The sequence below is a fragment of the Petaurus breviceps genome, unplaced genomic scaffold, assembly GCF_028583685.1.
Source record: "Petaurus breviceps papuanus isolate PSGF00001 unplaced genomic scaffold, PetGlider_PUasm1.0 90847, whole genome shotgun sequence".
NCBI lineage: Eukaryota > Metazoa > Chordata > Mammalia > Diprotodontia > Petauridae > Petaurus > Petaurus breviceps.
In genome coordinates, this window is record NW_027187360.1 from 5,598,651 (window position 1) to 5,610,542 (window position 11,892).

An 11,892-nucleotide genomic window follows, 5' to 3' on the forward strand; every position below is an offset into this window, starting at 1 on the left:
TGTGTGTGTGTGTGTGTGTGTGTGTGTGTGTGTGTGTGTGTGTGTGTAAGTGTCTGAGGCCAGATCCTCCTGACTCCAGGGCCAGCACTCTACTCACTGCGCCACCTAGCTGTCCCCAGCATATTCTCTTTTGCACAGAGGGAAAGCTGAGGCACAATGGTAAGCTGGCTTTTCCTGTGTCATGTAGCAGGTTAATAGCTAATACAACTGACAGAGGGAGAGTGGGTCAGTGATTAGTGAAAGTAGGTTGATGCTCAACTGTGAAGTCAGTGGCATCTTATTCTTAGGATTATAGATTCTGAACTGGAAGTGAGCTAAGAGTTTGCCTAATCCAACCCATTAATTTGGAAGATGAGGAAACTGAGGCCCAGAGAGACTAGGTGACTTCTTCAAGGCTACATAAGGAGGAAGAGGCAGGGACAGGACTCAAAGCTCAGGCCCTCTGACTATATCCAACACATTCTCCACTATGCGGTGTTGCCTCAATATCTAACTTATTTGGATCTTTCAGTAAATTTTCAATAAAACTTGGCTTTTCCTCTACTGCTTCTTGATGTGCGTGAGATGCTGCTGCTTATAATCTTCCCCCAACATACTTACTTTAAATATGTCATATCTCCCCACTTAGTGGAGATTAAGGTGATCAGTACATGCAGACTGATTAAAGTTGTTTTGGAGCCTTTTTGGTCTCCTCATCATGATGATTGATTTCTATCAGTTATACTTTCTTAGAAAAGGGGTGATAGTCTGTGTTGATGTCTGTTCTTTTTAAAACTTCCCTTTTTTCATATCAATAGATTGTTTAAATAGAACAGGATACAGCTGTTTAATTGCATGCCTTATCTTCTCACTTTTTGTTTTTTTTTTCAAATTTGGTATTGATTTTGATCTTTGCTCTGACAAATCAAGGTACACAGACAGCTGGTTCAGAAGTGACTCCTAAATCAGTAATTTGCTATTTTCTACCTTAAAATATGATCAATTTCATTTTTAATAATGTTATTTGATGGTTGTCAAGCTTAGAACTTCCCAATTCTCCTTTTGAAAAAAAATATTCATGATATGTTGGCATGAGTTTTCTATATAGTTTACATTGGCCTCCTTTGTTTCTTACTAATCAATGTTTCCCTGCATACTTCTCCCTGTCCACTACATTGCTGTTATTTTTGTTCAGTTCTTTCTCTCTTTCTTTCTTTCTTTTTTTGCCTTTTTGGAGGGCAATTAGGGGTAAGTAACTTTCCCAAGGTCACACGGCTAGTTTTTTTGTGTGGGTGTTAAGTGTCTGAGGCTGGAACCGAATCCGGGTCCTCCTGACTCCAGGGCCGGCACTTTACTCACTGCACCACCTAACCGCCCCTGTTCAGTTGTTTCTGACTCATGGTGTCCCATTTGGGGTTTTCTTGGCAAAGATACTGGAGTGGCTTGTCATTTCCTTCTCCAGATCATTTTACAGTTGAGAAAACTGAGGCAAACGGGGTTAAGTGACTTGCCCAGAGTCACACAGCTAGTAGGTGTCTTGAGTTTGAATTTTAACTCAGGTCTTCCTGACTCCAGGCTTAGTGCTCTAGCCATTGCACTCCATACTGAGCTCTTACTCTAGAACAGATATCATGCTAGGCACTGGGGATATAAAGACAAAAATGAAATATCATCTGCCCTCAAAGAACTTATGCTTTATCAGTGGAGCTAACACACACACACACACAAGTGTGCATGCATGCATATGTGTGTCTCCTCCCTCCCCAAATTAAGCTTTATTCATTTTGCAGGTATTTCTTATATATGTGTGTGTGTGCAATATGTATATCAAATACGTGCAAAATAAATATACTTTTATATATTATATATTTTGTATATAATATTAATATATTTAATATATAATTTACTATTCTATATTATGTAATATGACAAGTGCAAAATAAATACTATTATATGTTACTATATAATATGACAAATACATGCAAAATAAATACAAATTAATTTGGATAGGGAGGACTCAAATAGCTGGGGGAAGCCAGAAAAGACTCACTTAGAAGGTAGGACTTAAGTTAGGCCTTATAGGAACCAAGGGATTCTAGGAGATGCAGGTGTGTCAAGAGTGCAATCCTGGCGTGAGGGTCAGCCATTACTGAAGCATGGAGACAGGAGTGGGAATGGTACATGCAAAGAAAAGCAAGGAGGTCTATTTGCCTGGATGATAGAGTGTGGAAAGATAGGTCATGTGGAAGAGATCTGGAAAGACAGGTTAGGACCAAGTTGTGAAAGGCTTTAAATTTTATCGCAGAGACAATGTGGAGTCCACTGCAGTTTACTGAGAAGGGGAGCTTTAGAAAAATCCCATTGGCAGCTGTGAGGAAGAACAGTTAGAGTTGGATGAGATTGAAGTAGGGAGGCCAGTTAGGAGACTTTTGCAATGACCCAGGCAACAGAACGCTGAGGACTGTCTGAACAAGGGCAAGAGATAAGGGAAGAGATGAAAAAGCTGTTATGAAGATAGAAACTTCTGGCAACTGAACAGATATGTGGAGTGAAGGAGAATGAGGAGTCAAGGCAAAAGCTGAGTTTGACCTGACATTATGGTGTGATCAAAGTGGAAGGGGCTGCCCAAGATTAAATGTCATTCTGTATTTTTCTTTGTTCATGGGTTTACATGGCCAAAGGGTGAACATTCGTGTATTTGCAAATCCCACAGCTTTGGTTGTTAAATTCATAGGGCAATATGTTAGTTTTGAGCAACTTGTATGATAAATGTGCAGTCCACATTGTGCTCCCAAGCTATGCCAGGGGAGTCTAAGCTCTGACACGTCCTACAGGGCTGGAAGGGCTTCCAGTATCAGCCAGTTATCAGGCTGTCTATTTGAGAGGACTAACCTCCCAGTTTGGGGGGGGGGGAGGGGCTCATCACCAAAGAACCATTATACTATATGCTCAGGTTACCATAGCAACTGAGGGTGCCTATCTGGCAAGATGTGAAGGTGTAGAGGGCATACCCACACAAAGGCCCCAAGCTTGACTTCTTAGTGAATTTTTGCTCCCTTCAGCCTTCTCCATCACACTCACCCTCAGTCAAAACCTGTTCTCTACAAGGGATCTAATATCAGTCATTTATCATCATCAGTCAGGGGTTAACCATTTGTTGGAACTGCTTTTTGAGGTTGCATCTATGTGGTAAATTGTTTGAACTGACTACCTAGTTTCAATCATTTATCATTAAAACAAGCTTTTACATCAGGAATTCTTAACATGGAACCCACTTCTTCCTTTCTTCCTCCCTTCCTTCCTTCCTTTTTTTCTTTTCTCTTTCTTTTTTTTTTTTAGCATCTATATTAAGTTGTCCATGAACTTGGAAGGGAAAAAAAACCATATCTTTATTTCAATATCATTGGTTTCTTTTATAATCCTATGTATTTTATTTTATGCATTTAAAAACATTATTCTGATAAGTGGCCCATAGGCTTCACCACACTCCCAGAAGCGTCCATGATCCAAAGAAAGGTCATGAATCTTTTTTGCCTCAATGTAAAGGGCAGTATTGCATAACAGATTAGAGAACTGGCTTCAGTCAGGGAGAACAGGGTTCAGTCCACCCTGGCTTCAGATACACATAGTCTCTGTGAGCCTGGCAATTCCCTTACCCTCTCACTGAATTAGAGGAAGAAAGGTACAGTTGAAGGAATATTGATTCTGCAGTCAGAGGCTCTGGATTCAAATCTCACTTCTGATGATTTTTACCAGTGTGACTTTGGATCTCAGTTTCCTAATCCGTTAAATAAAAGGTTGGACTAGATGGCTTCTGAGGCCCCTTCTAAGTCTAGCTCTATGATTTACTTTTATGTGATCAAAATTTACTTTTATGTGATCTGAGGAGAGGATTTATTGAGAGAGAAGGATAATTTCCCTTTGGGTAGTTGAAGTGGAGGAATTAGATGTAGTGTTTGAGGGCCACTGGAAGAGGAATTTGGGGATCTTTGTAGGGAGATTTTTTGGAGCAGTTGCTGAAGTATTTGAGAACAGGTAAGAGGTATTTTGCAGGGTGATTAAAGGTGTATATTTGGGAAGTAGTTGGAGGAATTATTTCGGGCCGGTTTGGGTAAGTATTTGAGGGTTATTTAGAAGGATTTGGAGGCAGACAGGGTGCTTGTTTGGGGATAGTATAGGAGGTATTTTCAGCAGGTAGGGTGGTATTTTTAATCAGTTGCATAAAGTATTTGAAGACCAATAGGAGAGAGATTTTGAGGCCAAGTGAGGGAGGCATTTTGGGAGAGATATTTAGGGGGGCAAAGGGCCTTTCCAGCATCCATGAAATTGCATGTCTAGGCAGTTTCCTACTTTGACTAAGCCTAAACCTAGTCCAGTAGTTGAAGGTAGAATGAACCATAGCTCTGTGCCTTGATCAGCCCTTGTAGATCTAACAGAATCTTCAACTCTCATTTGAGTACTGATGAAACACGTGTAAAGGCCAGGAACTCCAATGATTCCTGCCACACCCTGCCAGAAATGATTCCTGGTCAACATGGATGGACAACTTATTTCCAGAGAATAGGGACCTATACCCTCAAGCCAACATAAGTGCCAGGTAATCATGAGAATGAAATGAACCAAAGAGAAGTCAACAGGGTCCAGGGCCTTAGGAGGCCATTAGATGGGTGGGAGTGCCAATCATAGAACTCTTTCCAGTTGCTTCGTTCCCAAATCCTTCTACATTTCATGGAAAAGCCCAGAGCCAGCATAATTTGTTTGCACTCAATTTGGTTAATCAAGGAACTAAGCTCACCCTCTGTAACTTGTGTTTTATCCAAATATTTCCTTTGGATCCCAGTTTGGGCTCAGAGGTGAATTTGAGTGGAAGAGAGAGGTGGCTTTGAACATTATCCACTCAGTCATTTTGTAGGTATGTGAGTATGAAAAAGCACATATTTTCTGCCCCTTAAAAAAAATCAGACCCTCTCCCTTCCTTTCATTTTAAAATTTTCAATGCAGTTTTTAAATGACTGGAGGCCTTTTACTCAGATTTTCCAAAATGTTCCTGTATGTAACATGAGCATCAGGCCCTCGGCTAATCTTTGGGTGCAATGTTTATTACCTATGGTGAGATTATGGTGAATTTTGAGTTTTTCCTGAAAAAGAAATTGGGAAACCAGCCTGCAGCCAGTGAGGGTGACCTTCTGAGAGGCAAGAGCCAATCCAGGTGGCACCCACATCCTCTGGTGTTTCCTTTTCTCCCAGGAATCCATTCACATTTTCCCAAGAGACCTATTCTGTAAGGCAGAGGAAATTCTACCATGTTTTCTGTATCTGGTTCAAACACTTGGCTAGAGAGAAATGGAGGAGAGTGTTGGGGGTCCGGAGGGCTATAGGGAAAGTAAAAGGGGGAGGAATAGGAAAGCTCCCAGTATTGAATACTCATTGTGTAGCAGGAGAAAGAGGTCTTGAATTCAGAAGACCTGGATTCTTGTTCTATAGGCAAAACATTTAGAGATGGGAGAGGACTTGGAGCTCACTTATTCCATATTCTTCATTTTCCAAAAGAAAGAAATGGAGCTCATAGAGCAAAGTGACTTATTCAATGTTACAGAGGCAGGTGGTGAGTGGCAGAGCTGGGATTTGAACCCAGGTTCTCTGACTCCTGATTCTGCTCAATTTCTGCTCTACCACCCTAACTTCCTGACCTTGTCATCCCTTAGCTCATATGTAAAATCAGAACAATAGATAGTATAGTGCAGTGGAGAAGATCTAGATTTAAATCTCATCTGGGCCACTTCAAAATCAAACAGTGAGCATGAGCATTTATTAGGTGCCTACTATGTGCTGAGCACCATGCTTGGACCTAAGAAGTATAGGGAAAAATAAAACACAGCCCTGACCTTGAAGAATTTTCATGGGGTAGGGGTGGAGGAGGTGTAGACCACATGTATACAAAATGCTTATGAGACTTTAAATAAGTCACTTCACAATTCTGGGCCTCAATTGCCTTATCTGTAAAATAAAATGACTGAATTGATGGCCTCTAAGGTCCCTTCCAACTCAAATCGAAATATATGATACTATTTTCCTACTTGTACAAACTGCTTCACAGGGCTATTGGGAAGGAAATATTTTGTTAACATTAAAACAATAAAGAATTGGGTGTTGTTCTAATGCATTGTTGGTGGAGTTGTGAACTGATCTAACTATTCTGGAGAACAATCTGAAACTATGCCTAAAGGGCTAGAAAACTGTGCATACCCTTTGATCCAGCAATATTACTTCTAAGGTATGTATCTCAAAGAAATCATTAAAAGGGAGCAAAAAACATATTTACAAAAATATTTATAGCAGCTCTTTTTGTGGTGACAAAGAATTGGAAATTGAGGGAATCAATGGTGGAATGGCTAAACAGGTTTTGATATATGACTGTAATGGAATACTATTGTGCTACAAGAAATGATGAGTAGACAGATTTCAGAAAAACCTAAAAAGACTTATATGAACTGATGCTGAGTGAAGTGAGCAGAACCAGGAGAACATTGTACGCAGTAACAGCAGCTTTGTTTGATGGTCAGCCGTCACAGACTTAGCTCTTCTCAGCAATACAATGATCCAAGACAATTCCAAAAGACTCGAGATGGAAAATGCTATCCACATCCAGAGAAAGGGCCATGAATTCTGATTGAAGATTGAAGCATGCTATTGTCATTTTTTATTGCTTTTTTGTTTTTTCTTTCCCTTTTTTTCCTCTTTCACAACATGACTGATGTGGAAGTATGTTTAACATTATTATACATGTATAACCCTCCCCCCCAAAAAAGAACTGGGTATTTTTAATTAATGGGAAGAGGAGAAAGAAAAAGAGGAAGAGGAAGAAGAAGAGGAGGAGGAGAGTGGATTGGATGTTAAGTAAGGAGAAGACAGATGCTGAATCTCCCAAGCCAACCATAGTAGAGAGAAGAGAAATACAATAGGATTAAAAAGAATCAGTTTCATGAAGCTGTGAATAGAGTGCTGGGCCTGGAGTCAAGAAAATATTCGTTCAAATACAGCCTTAGACACTTACTGTGTGACCTTGTGCAAGTCATTGAACCACTGTCTGCCTCAATTTCCCCAACTGAAAATGTGGATAACAATAGCATCTAGCTATCAAATAAGATAGTATTTGTAAAGAGTTTAGCACAGTGCCCGACACATAGTAAGTATTCTATAAATGTTAGCTGTTACTATTATTGTTAAGAATTTTACATCTTTATCTCTAAATTTGTTTAAAATGGAAATCATTTAACTAGAACTTTAAAAAGCAGGCTTGCAAACAGCAGGTGGCACAGTATTGGCATGCAATAGTTTCAAGCTTAAGAGACTAACCAAGGAAGGGGACATTTGTTGATCTCATTCCTTCAATAGCTCTCAATCCTTTACTATTCAGGACACTGAGAAATAACTCTGGTGGAATCCAGGATCAAAGGGAGAGGACATATATCCAGAAAGCTATAGTACAAAATCACAAGTGTTGAGATCTTGGGGAAGATATATAGAGAGGTCAATGCATAGGCTAAAGAAAATAATTTAATTCAATGAACATTTCAGTCCCTACTCTATGGCTGGCACTGTATTTGGGATACAAAGACAGAAATAAAATAGTCCCTGCCTTTGGGAGGGGGGGAAGGGTTAACATTCTACTGAAAGGAAACAATCCAATGGATAAATTAGTACAAGATTTGCAAAAAGTAAATACAAAGTGATTTGAGGAGGGGAGTAGCGGTTTGAGGGAAAAGCCCTAACAACTTGGAGCCAGGAGGGAGCAGGAAAGGCCTTGTGTAGGAAAAGCACCAGAGCTAAAGGAATAAGGGATTTCAAGTTACCAGAATGAGAAGGAAGAACACTTGAGGCATGATGGACATGGGAGACTGACTGTCATATGTAGGTCTAACATTGAGAAACCCATTGCTGGGCCCAAAAGAAATAGGTTTTGTGCCTCTTCTTTTTCTACAAAGTGACTCTTGTGCTCTGGGCACATGTGCTTTGGCACATATTAGTGCTGGATTTAGTCCTGGGACAGTCTAGACTCTTGAGGGGTTAGGTTCCTTTCCCTTTACTCTTCTCCCTCCACCCCCAAAAACAAAATCAAGCAACCCAGGATAAATTTTTAAATGTCTAGGTATTGTGAGCTAGTGGTGAAAATGGGGGAAGTATGATAACTCCCCCACAACTCCAGCTGGGACTGCCGGGGCAGTTGAGCTTAACTTTGTCCCCAGGTAGATAGATCTGGGACCTAGCTGTGAGCCAGTTTTTTAGGACATTGTGAAGGAGCTCCTGAAATCCCAGGAAACTTCCTTGCTGACTACGTTTTTATCTCTGTCGAGAGCAAATAAGAACTGCTTCTACCTGAGAATATTGGAGTATATTTTTAGCAAAAGAACTGTTTTTTTTTTTAACCCTTGGGCTCTGAGTCCTCAGTGTAGCACCATGAAGAGGACATTAGGTCTTCCCAAAATAAGGATTTCAAAAAATAAGAGACTCAATATACAATATTAATACAATAATAATACAATTATTAATTTAAAAAATTAATACAATAAAAATACAAAATTAATTAAAATAATACAATAGGATGTTTTATTCCTATACACAAATAAAATGCTTAAATACAAAAGACTCTAGCAGGCATTCATTGATTTAAACTAAACTAGCAGCAGTGCTAACTATTGTTCTATCCGGCCAGGGGGTTGGTACTTAAAAACCACCTAAACACGAAGCAGTTTGTGGACCGTTTTCCCTTCCACCTTGACTCTTTGGTAAATAAGTCCAGGTGCTTGGGCTCTTCCTCCTGTCAGTGCTTTACTTCTCTGATTTGAATCTTCCCTCAGTGCTGACCCACTTCACTCATTGGACCTGGGACCTTTGAACATTTCAAACTCACAAGGAGGTGAACATGGAGAACAATGTTTAATCCCCTACTCAGGAAAGAAAACACAAAGTGGAAAAGGAAGCCAGGGAATCAGTCAAAGTAATAGTTGGGCCCATCCTGCACATTTGAGGCTCAATTTCTCCCAGACTCCCATTATGGGGAATATAGAGACACTTCACTGCTTCCCACACAAGAGAGTTGAAGCAAGAGAGCAAGCCTGAAATGATCTCTTCTTGTAACTGATACCAGCTGTCATGGGGCAGTGAGATAACCAAGAAGTCACTCAGAGCTTGCTCTATCATGCCAAAATCCCAGGTCCTTTCAGCACTGGGTTACCACATAACCAGAAACAGTCAAGGAGTTGATCATTTCCAGTATGTCCAAATGCTGATTCACACGTGTGTTCAGTTGGAAGCAGGCATTCTGGGAAACAGGCAGGTTGCTTTAAAACCCATCAATCAATCAAGGATTTACTAAGCAGCTGCTAGGCACTATGCTAATGCTGGGGATAGAAATAAAAAGAGGGAAACAATTCCTATTTGCAAAGAACTTATGTTCTAAAGGGGAGAGTGGGAGATAAGTCCATATGGAAATACATACAGCATAAATATAAATAAATTCAAATATATACAATGCAATAGTAACATTCATTCCCACCCAAGTGAGGTGAGAAACATTACTGTGCTGTGTGTATGGTGTCTATGTGGGAGCAGGTGGGGACTCCTGATTGGCTGAGGGAGTGGTGAGTGAGTACCCATATGAGACTAACCAGTTTGTTTCAGGGACATTTTGAGAAGACAGAAAGAGACACACATAGTCAGAGACAGACAGACAGAGACAGAGAAAGAGAGAGAGACAAAGACACAGAGAGACAGAGATTTCATAATGGGTAGAATAAAGTTTCAGAACCCCAGACAACCCTACACATATCTATCTTGAATAGTTAAATACAAGGGAGTTTGAGAGGGAAGGCACTGGAAGTGGGGGAGATCAGAAATGACTTTATGTCATTTATATATATATATATATATATAAAGGAAGAAAAGGACTCTGGGAGGTGATGCATTCCTAGCATGTGGAATGACAGTACAAGGACACAGAGACAGAAGATGGAGTGTTGTGTATGACCAATGGAGAGAAGGCCAGTTGAACTGGATTTTAATAATATCTGATGAAGATGGAAATATAGGTTGGGACCAGATTGTGTAGGGCTTTGAAAACTAAACAAAGGGGCTCATATTTTATCCTAGAAGTAATAAGAAACCATTGGAGTCATTAATGAGGGCAGTACCATGGTCAGGTCTGTATTTAAGGCAAATTATTTTGGTAGTAGTTATGTAGAAGGGACTGTGGGAATGAGAGATTTGAAACAGAGAGATCAGTCAGAAGACTGCTGTAATAATCTAGGTGAGTGTTGATGAGGGTCTGAACTAAGTTGGTAGCTGTGTTAATAGAGAAGAGACTGGAGACAAGGAATATAATGAACTTATAAATGGAAAGATTTGACAAATCACTGGATGTGTGAGGTGAGGATGGTGCCAAGGTTATGAACCTGGGAGACCGGAAAGATGCCTTCACCTTCAGCAGAAATAGGCAAATTTGGAAGAAAGGAGTGTTTTAGGGAAAAGACAACAAGTTCAGTTTTAGACATGTTAAGTTTAAGATATCTCTTTGATGAGACGTTCACTTTAAAATATCAAATAGGAATTTAGTGATACAGGATTGAAACTCAGAGGAGCCCAGAAACTGGAAACAGACATGGAGTTGTCTACATAGTAATTATAATTAAACCCATGGAATTGATGAAGTTACCAAAAGAGATCCTAGAGCAAGGATTCTTTTTTTTCTTTAGTAAATTATTTTTAACATTCCCTTTTTAAATTTTGAGTTCTGAATCCTCCCCCTCCTTCCAGTCCTTCCCTCATCAAATACAATTCATGCAAAACATTTCCATATTAGCCGTATCACAAAAAAGCAAGAAAAATAAAGTGAAAAAACTATCAGTTCAGTCTGCACTCAGAGTTCATCTACTCTTTCTCTGGAGGTGGATAGCATTTTTCATCATGAGTCCTTCAGAATTGGCTTGGATCATTGTATTCATCAGAGTAGCCAAGTTTTTCACTGTTGATTGTGGTTACAATACTGCCATCACTGTATACAATGTAGAGCAAAGGATTCTTAACCTGGGGTCCATGGATGAATTTCAAAGAGTTGGTGACTTTATATAAGAAAAAAATAGATCTTCATTTTCACTGACTTTTGGGTTCCTTTGTAATCCTAAGCATTTTACTTTATGCATGTATAAACATTGTTCTGAGAAGCAATCCATAGGCTTCACCATACTGCCAAAGGGTTCCATGACATAAAAAAGTCAAGAACTCAGTGTAGGGGAAAAGAAAAGTGGGCCTAAGAGGTAACCTAGAGGGTACAATGTGGATGAGCCAGCCAGTTTGACTGGAATAATCTGACTGACAGTGAATGAGGGGGAGTAATAGGAAATCACTCTAATGGGCAGGGTAGATTCAGACATTGAAAGGTTTTATATCTCGCCCCCCCTCAAAAAATTATTTTTTCATCCTAGAAGCAATAGGAAGCCACTGAAGCATCTTAAGCAGGGGAGTGAAAGTGTAAAATTCATGTTTTAAGAATATCAGCCTGGGGTTGGTGAGGTGGCCCAGTGAGTAAGAGCACCGGCCCCAGGGTCAGGAGACCTGGGATCGAGTCCAGGCTCAGATACTTAGCACCCACCCAGAAACACCTGTCTGTGTAACCTTGAGCAAGTTACTTTTAACCCCAATTGCTTTAAAAAAATATCAACTTGACAGTTGTATGGAAAAGCCTTGGGAAGGGTAGAGATCAGAAGCAAGAAGGCCCTACTGAAGGAATGAGGGCCAACTTCTTGGAGGGGGTGACATTTGAATTTAGCTTTAAAAGATGGCTGGTTATTCAGTAAGTTGGGAGACAGGAGAGAAGGGAAACACTTGGGTTTTACTGACAAAGATTGATTCTAGACA